This window comes from Bidens hawaiensis, unplaced genomic scaffold (genome assembly GCF_021521415.1).
Source record: "Bidens hawaiensis isolate Kalapana, Puna unplaced genomic scaffold, B.hawaiensis_p1.1 tig00010601_1, whole genome shotgun sequence".
Taxonomy (NCBI): domain Eukaryota; kingdom Viridiplantae; phylum Streptophyta; class Magnoliopsida; order Asterales; family Asteraceae; genus Bidens; species Bidens hawaiensis.
In genome coordinates this window covers 757,694-767,255 of record NW_027491814.1, presented here as the reverse complement: position 1 = coordinate 767,255, position 9,562 = coordinate 757,694, and the positions used below count along the sequence as shown (strand labels likewise).

The following is a 9,562-nucleotide window of genomic DNA, read 5'->3' as shown; positions in this document are numbered from 1 at the left end:
GCCTCCCACAATTTTTTCAGCTGGACGCAACTTTCAGTGGTATGACCATGGCTTTTGTGGTAGTTACAATACCCTTGAGTGTTGGGCTTGTACGCTTGCGTAAAGGGGCTAAATGTCTTGGGCAGGTACTTGGCCTTGGCGGGTACTTAGCCTTATCTGCCATTAGTACATCCTCCCCTCCAGGTGGTTGCTTTTCTCCATAAGGGGGCCTATACCAGCCTCATTCAGGACACACGCTGGTAAGGAACCAGGGCGGGTGGCATGATGTTGTGTGTGGGTAACTGGAGTGATTCCTGGGGGCTCGGTATGGCATAAAACGAGCGTTTTCAAATGGTTTCCGGCCCTTTCCGGGACTGGGACCTCCAATACCCTTCCTTCCTAGGGGTTTAGGTGTCACCTTTTTTGTTTCCCATTCACGTAGTTTGGACCCCGTGTCCTTTCCCTTAACAAAAGCTCGCACTCGGTTCATTAGTTGGTAAGTGGTGGCCGGGAAATCCTCTCCCAGCTTTTCTGTTAACTGGGAAAATCATACCCCATTTATGAAACCGCTAATGTTCATAACTTCCAATACCCCTTCAATATTCATGCTTTCAGCCACATACCGATCCATGAATTGTTCCACCTTTTCTTCATCTCTCCTCCTGATGTGTAGAATCTCGTTGGGATTCTTCATAGCCTTCCTCTGCTGGCTGAAGTTCCGCATAAACTTTCCCCTCAGTTCCTCACAACTATCTATGCTTCCTGGTTCAAGTCTGTCAAACCAAACTCGTGCTCCCCCCATAAGACTTTGGGGGAACATTAAGCACCAGGCCGGCATGTACCACACACTTACCATCCCCGCTCCTCGAAAGGCATGAAGATGGTCTTCCGGGTCTTGAGTTCCGTCATACTTGTCCACAGTGGATGGATAATAGAGCGTAGAAGGTAGGGTGGCTTCCGCTATCCACATAGTGAATTTGGACACATCTGACATGTCAGATGGACGGTATGGAGTGTCCAGTATGTCAGGCACAAATTTTTTCTTCTTCTTTCCTTTAACGGAGGAAAGGAGGGTGACAATGGATTCCAAAAGCACATTGGAATCCTTACTCTGGACACTCCTGGGTTCCTCCTCTTCTTCCAGCCCAGGTGTCTCGAACGACAGACGTGTCTTAACTGCCATGAGTTCCTTCTTCTCTTGCTCTTCTAGGCACGCCTTGAGTGCGTCCTTGTGGGCCCGTACGAATACAGGAGTTATCTCCCACTTTTCTCAAGAGACATTTCCCTTTTCTACCCGTGGTCTTTGGTCCTCCTTCTCCGTCTCAACTTCAATAAGCACCAGTCCTTTAGTTTCTTGCTTGCTTCCTGGAGGTAGATCTGTTTCAGGTTGATCTGTTCCTCCGTCCCCCGTTGGCGTTATTAGTGCACTTTTTCATCGGAAATGGATTTGAACATCGACAGTGTTTCGTCTGGATTCAGGTCGGTCATCTTGTCTAAAACTGTAGGTGGGACTGTTATTTACACATGTCCCACAGATGACGCCAATGTTGAAACCCCAGATGAATTATCATGGGATTATGTGTGTGTGTGTGTGAGGCTTTGCTTGTTCGTTTCAGTCAAAGTGGCCATGCACATATGAATGGTAGTTTATTGTATTGATCCAGCATAACCGTATTACGATAAGGTGTATACATATATAGTGTCCCGGAGGAATCTTTTCCTGGACCGTTAACCCCTATAGCCTAGTCTATTACCCGTTGGTTTTTCCTCTTCCTCCTGACATTGGCAGGAAACTTGCTATTATCCGCTGGACATCTCCTTTCCTCCTGGAGTACATATGCTCCAGCTCTGTCTTGCGACCAGACCAATAGCGACTGGTCTGTCGTTGACCTTGGCTCTTGTCTCGGTGTGCACTGGATACCATAAAGATGAGAAAAGACAGTGTTCTACATCAACGAGGGGACCTTTTGCTACACCAAGATGCCTTTTGGGTTGAAGAACGCAGTGGAAACCTACCAACGCTTCATGGATCGACTGTTTGATCAACAAAAAGAAAGGAACGAAGCAATATAAGTCGACGATCTTGTCATCAAGAGCACAAACGAAGAAAAAATGCTAGACGACATCGAAGAAACCTTCAGCACGCTCAGGAGGGCCAACAGGAAACTCAACCCCGACAAGTGCTCGTTTGGAGTTGAAGAAGGAAAGTTTCTGGGGTGTTAGTTACTAATGGTATATATGTGTTAGCATTAGTGTCACTATGGATCCATCAATTGCTCATCTCGCGTTAGGAACAACCAATGCTGCACAACTATGAAAATTAATTGATCAAGAAACCTTTTTGCTAACGTGTATTTCCAAGAATTGGCTAACACCAATTGTTCTCAATGAATAAAGGCTTTCATGTTAGTTCGTAACCTATGTCGTGGAGCTAAGCATCTTCGGTGACCACCAGATTTATCCTCCATTTTGTAATTGAAATGAATTCATGTCACCCATGTAGGAGCATACTGACCTCCCGTATGTGCTCTAACCAGACAACATTGCGAATGTAGGAAGTCATTAACAATCCATTGTAAGCATCATATATACGTAAGAACGCCATACTCAATTAATGTCTTCAACTTGTAAATTAACGACTTAAGAAACATCTATATTATGTCAAAGGTTTTTTTTTGATTTTTTTATTTTTTTTTTGTAATCCTAGTGGAAGATAAACATACACAAATTTTAAAGACATTCAAGAATGTAATTTATTGCCGGTAAGAAATACTGTATAATGAGTACGCCTTTACACTAGAATTATTTGGATTGAATTTCTCGTCACTACATAACCTAAGACATACATTTCAGACTTCTTCTACGAGTCTAGGATTGTTCTCGTCGAAATTTGCCCAAGCCTTATCGTCACTTGGATGTGCTATCAAACCACTTTATTTGATGATCGTGATGCCAAATCATGTTCATTGGTCTTTCTTTATGCATAAAATCTTTGAAGATCAACATGTAACTAGTCAAGACCAAATTAGAATCTCTACCATTTTCTCGTCACGATATTCATCGTACAGTCCACAATGGAACAACTTACAAGCATATATCCTTTCAAAATAGCATGCAATGGTATTTGCAAGTATGAATCATTTTTTAGTAGCCAAGTTCTATTAAACGCTTATTTGTCTCATAAAAGTTACCGTGGGAAGTATTTGATTGCAAGTCGAATTTGTACATTATACAATACTTTACGGTTCAACCATCTAGCTGATGTAAATTCTGTTGGGTTTTAACGGTTGTTCGGAACAAAAACGATCAAACTATTTAACCCGTTTTAGTTAATTATTTCGTTTAAGTAATTATTAATCAATAATTAATAATTTATATATACAAACGAATTATAAAACGCAGCGGAAAGAAAAAGATTAAATCGAACCATAAACCGAAACCCGAACCCGGATCTGGTTACAACCATATACGAGTACGATTAAACAAACAAAAAACAACCATAGATTAGTTTTTGATATACCTCGGTTATCGAGACCGTGAAAACACCGAGGGCTTAACGAAATGAGCTAGAGAATACGACACAACAAACACCTCAATAACTTCCGACGGTGGTAGCGGCGGACGGCGACGGCGGCACAGTGGTGAGTGGCGGCGGCGCGAGATCTGGACAGCAGCAGCAACAAACAATGACGAGCACCAGCAGCTGCGGCTATGGAGGCTGGAGCTGTGGTGGTCGGAATCAATGTCGCCGGAAGTGGTGGTGGTCCGGCAAAGAGGTGGCTGGCAGATCTGACCTGCGGCTAAGGTCCAAAAACGACGGCAACAGTGACAGCTAAAAAACAGCAAAAGGCACGCCGGAAAAACGATCTTGCCGGAGTAGAACCAGGTCGCCGGAAAACCGATATTTAAGGTCTCAAGAACACCGGAGCTAATATGGAGCTGCGGTGGTTCTTGCGGTGACTGGAGAACAATAGTGGTGGCTGTGTTTGATGTATGTTGGCCGGAAAACCGAGCTGCCGGAAAACGGCGCCGGAATTGCGGCTGGGGTTTTAGGTGATTGTTTAGGGTTTTTCTTGTGTAAGGATTAGCCTCTTCTATTATGTATATATAGTGTACTATATATAGATAATACTTTAGGGTTTAATCAATTAATCCATTTAGTTTAAAGCCCAATTACAAGTTCAAAGCCTAATCCATTGTCCCCTCCATCTAATCTTTTGTGTCGAGCCCAATTAACATTTAAGTGGGTTTTGTTTCGTTACCCCCGGTGTAACTCATACCGGGTCACATTCGTGTCGGTCGCGTTGACTTGACCCGAACCGACCATTAAATCCAACAAATTCGACTAGTGATATTGGTGATGGTTGAAAGTACGTAGTTTTGGGTTTGAGCCAGATGGTGACAACCTCCATGGTATTGGTGGCGTTGCGTCAACCATGGCTGTTTAAGAATAAGCCGCCCGTCGGTTTATACAGAAGAGACCAAACCCAAGGGATATGGTGTTTGTTACAAGTAGATTTTACTTGCTTTACCATGATATATTCGTGAACTTTTCATTGATTAGTTCAAATATAAGGTGATGCAGGATTATAATGCGATAGCTATCTTAGTAATGCTTGAGTTTTGTATAACTAATCGACCTAAGGATATAACAACTAAATAATAGATAAATATATGCTACTAAACAATGAAAATAAAATAGCTATCTTAATAATGAAGAATTATTTACTTCGAAAAGGAGGAAAGGATGATCCCAAAACAAATGAACAAAATTACTTACGTGACTGAATTTCATGAAATCTTACATAGTTAATTTTATTGCATGTGTATAATTAATATTCTATTATTTTTGCATGTGTGTAGATTCCATCACTTATCATCATGTTGGCGTGAAACATATGAAATCATAGGATCTGTTAATTACAAATCGATGAGGGAATATTCTAACAAAAGAATCAAAGTGAGTGCTTTCCCTTGGTGCAAGCATAGATAGCGTACGTGACAAACGTTGTCGATCTCCACTCAACAATATTTACCATCCAGGATAAATCTGCTTTGCTTTCCCGTGTGTATATAAACCCAACCTTGTATTCCAAATAAGCACATCAACTACATTAAACCAATTCATTTCTACAAGCAACCCCATAACTCCAAATTACACATAGCCAAATGGGTTTGCTAATCAACGCGTTAAACTCAGCAAACTAGCTATGGTAGCTCTCCAGTTTGGCTATGCTGGAATGTACATCATAACCATGATCGGTATGAAACGTGGTCTCAGCCACTGGATTCTCGTGGTCTATCGCCATGCTACGGCTACTCTTGTCATTGCTCCTTTCGCACTCGCTTTTGAGAGGTTTGTTTCATAATTAGGACTCTCTTGATCACATACATGCATGCACATCCACATCACTAGACCGAATTAGTTATAACTGATTATATGCTTTATTTTGCAGCAAAATAAGGCCAAAGATGACACGTTCGGTGTTCCTCAAAGTGCTGCTTCTTGGTTTGCTTGAGTAATTCTTCTTACTATGAAATTAATATTATGTTGCTTTGATAAATATTTTAACTTTAGTTTTGATATGCTGCATGCATAAAATGATGGTGCATACATAGGTGGTTTAGATATGCGATAAACAACTCGATTTAGTCATTTTTAAAAGTTCATGTAGGAACTGGCATGCAGTTTGCTACATCTACAAGCGAACTCGAGAAAAACTGGCTAATTTTTGTAAAAGATTATTTTCATATTTCATTGAGCAACGTACGAATTGTAAAAACCTTTAGAAAAAGCCTAGGAATACTTACCATAACTTTAAACCACCTACAAATCCAAGATTTAAACTAAAAGAAAACGCATAATATCTGAAAAGATTAATTACGCAGCTACGCATGCCGACTAAATTATATGGACAGATGACTAATGTTACAATCATATTTACAGACCTGTGATTGATCAAAACCTGTACTTCTTGGGGATGTCCATCACATCCGCAACATATGCCTCCGCGATTGTCAATGTTCTTCCTGCCCTCACCTTTATAATGGCCTTAATATTCAGGTATATCCCATGTTCAGATTCGCTAATATTTCTTTATTACTTATAACCATTTTTTTCTAGTAACATTTAAAATCTAGGATGGAGAGGTGAATCTAAGAAGGGTACATAGGCAAGCGAAAGTGGTTGGGACAGTGATTACAGTGACCGGAGCAATGGTTATGACTTTGTACAAAGGACCAATTGTTGACATATTATGGTACTCTCATCACGGGGCAGGAAACACACACCATGCTGCAGCCAGTGCTTCGTCGTCCGGTCAAAACCATCTCGCCGGTACTTTGATGATTCTACTTTGTACATGCAGTTGGGCTGGCTACTTTATTGTGCAGGTATGTAACATCTATTCATTTATAAACCGTAAAAATAATAACTAATAATGCATTTAACAAAATAATAAAATTGTATCTAGCTTGTTTAGTTAAGTTATGATTCTATCACCTTAACAAAGAGTTTGATATCCATCAAATTGTTCTTTGTGTCATCATGTTGTCTGGAACTAATAAACGTTTGTATTATTCGAAACAAACAAAATTTGTCTACCGTATGAATGTGTCGTACAGCTTTAACAAACTTGTTTTAACGAACCTTTATCAAAGCTCTTTTCCATTATCCACTTATTTTTAACATGAATTTTTTTCTTCAAATATATATATAACCAAAATAATACATAATTAAAGTGAATCTCAAAAACTTTTCTTTCACTTTATATGCACAATTATTGGAGAACACGGAGGATATATAAAACAACTTTTCTTTTTTTCTTTTTAGTTTTAAAATACTTTAAAATAAAAGAAAATAATACAAAAATAACTTATATTGATTTTAATATGAAACAAAAAAAATATAGATAAATTAGTTAAATTTTGTTCATAAATATAACAGCTAGACATGTATAAGTTATATTACCTATACATACACTATACATTAGCGGGCTTTAGCGGTGATTATGAGCCTTAGAAGTGGTTTAGGACCGCTTCAAATTATAATATCACCTCAAAAAAAGTCTGGAATCTTCGGGGCGGTTTATGGTTTATTTAATATGTGTACGTAAAGTACAATTTTTAATTAAAATTATGTCACCGATAATAAAAAAGTAAACGATTTAGAGTTGTATTTTATTAATGTACTTTTGTTATAATCCTAAGTTTATATATATTTTTGTAAAATGAAAAGTTGGTAATAACATGTAATTTTATGCACAGTCGATGACATTGAAGGAGTATCCGGCCGGGCTGAGCCTAACATCGTTGGTATGTATAGCTGGTACTGTGGAAGGTGGGATTATAGCCATGGCTATAGAGCGTGATCCAAAAGCATGGGCTCTTGGCTTCGATTCTAGGCTTCTGGCATCTGTTTACTCAGTGAGTTAATTACTTAATTTCATATTATTTTAGGCAATGGTTATTCATACACCCTTTTTGGTTATTCACACACCCTATTTACACACACCATATCTATATATACTCCCTATAAAGGGTGTATGAATAACACATCCCTTATTTTATTATTCATTAATCATGACAGCTGATTTTATTATATGCTTGCAAGATATCATGGAAAAGAAAACTTGAACATGAATAAATATATTCTTATTGGAACTGTTGCATATATATATTTGGAATAGCAACGATGTGTATTCGATTCGCGAATATAACAATTAAGATGTAACATGAACCGTATAATTATAGTATATATTCAATGTAACGCCATTAATATATGCACCATTACACAATATATATGCTGTATATAAATGTCTTTTCGGGACACTAATAAAGTGATTTAGATCATTCTTAAAGATAAAAGTCAAAATCTTGATTCTTGATCCTAACAAGTTTTAATAAATTATAGGGGGTGGTTTGCTCTGGGATTGCCTACTATGTTCAAGGAGTTGTTAACAGGATGCGCGGCCCAGTGTTCGTGACGGCATTTAGCCCACTGTGCATGATCATAACCGCGGTTCTTGGGGCTATCGTGTTATCAGAGCAAGTTCACCTTGGAAGGTAATTAGCTACTTACTTGCTTACATCAGTTATAAATATTTGTTTCACCACATGTACTAATTAAAAAATTTATCATTTTATGACATGTACGTGATAACAGTTTGCTAGGAGCCATTATCATAGTGATGGGGCTTTACTCGGTTGTGTGGGGTAAAAGCAAAGATCATCTACTAACAATGGAGAAAGTTGCGGCTCACGAGTTACCAACCGTTGATAAGCGACATCTCCAGGCAGCTGACACCATGGATGAACCATTCAAGGTCACAAAAAAAGATGCAAGTCTTCCACAAGAACCCTGATTCCTCACCTTAAGCTATCACATATCTATATATCTGTTTATTGTTATTATGTAGCATAAAGGTCATGAATGTGAGTTACAAAATCATCTTTTTGCAACGTGTAATGAAAATTTTATGATTAAAGTTTTCATCCTAGTGATCTTTTTTTCGGTTGTTCTCCAAATTAAGAATCAGCGAACCAAAGGAATATCTTTCAAGTTTTCATCCTGATTCCTCACGTTGATGGTCTTATATAGTAGCTATATAGTATGAGCCTATGCCTGCAGTCAACCAAAATTGCTTAAGGATTCAAAAACATTTCAAATTTCGAATTGGTGATAACTTTTAACATGCTTCTTCAAAGGTGAATTAATGTCACTCTTCACATATTGCGCATCATTTTTTTTGTAGAATTAGATTTTTCTTTATCAAGATAACATAAATACGGGTCACTACTCACTAGACTCCAATATCCAAAAGTACATCCAAAAGTATATACAGGGGTGTTTGGGATTTGCTTATTTTCATCAACTTAGAACTTATTAATTTTTTAAAAAGTTAATAAGTTGTTTAGGTTAGGCTAAGGTAAAGCCTCACCACATCATCAGTGCCTCAGAAACGGTGGAGCCTCACAATTATTGTATAGATTGTATTTCACATGAAACATAAGAAAAAAAAGTGTAGGACAACACTAGAACTTATTCATTGCCATTTTCCCCTTTAACTTGATCGCAAGACATGTCATGCTAAGCTTTTGCAAACGTGGTTTATATGGTATTATATGTCGGCCTCTTTGGTGCTTAATGGTGCCCAAGAAGCTCATGCGTTAAGTTGTGAGTGGCAGGGGCGGATTTATGAAGGTTTTAAGGTGCCCGAGCTACCCCTAAACTTTCTTGGCAATATGCAAAATTAATGCAAAATTTATTTTCTTCGTTTTATGTATCGGATACCCCTAAGAAAATATCATGATCCTCTAAGTTTCGGAATTAACTGGATCGAAAAACATGAACAATATCAATATTTTTATGGTGACACACCACAACTTAATCAATATCATTTTTTTAATCTTAATGATCATTAATATAATAAATTAAATAAAATGATCCAATTACAATAGAGAGGTAGATAAGCGGGCAACAAACTGCGCCGCCACTCCCTTTTGAATGACAAACCCAATCCTAATTAAAACGAAGTTATCGTTCTTTGGTGTCGATAAGTTACTGTGCATGACCCGTTGAACT

At 38.3% G+C, this 9,562-nt stretch overlaps 1 pseudogene across 1 annotated transcript; it reads left to right on the top strand.

Moving 5' to 3' along the window:
- The first annotated feature begins 5,148 nt into the window (after positions 1-5,148).
- Positions 5,149-8,518, top strand: LOC143535772 (WAT1-related protein At1g44800-like; annotated as a pseudogene). The gene is made up of 7 exons (XR_013135763.1): positions 5,149-5,335; positions 5,436-5,498; positions 5,927-6,054; positions 6,128-6,372; positions 7,246-7,404; positions 7,892-8,043; positions 8,144-8,518. The product of XR_013135763.1 is annotated as a WAT1-related protein At1g44800-like (transcript).
- The last annotated feature ends 1,044 nt before the right edge of the window (positions 8,519-9,562 follow it).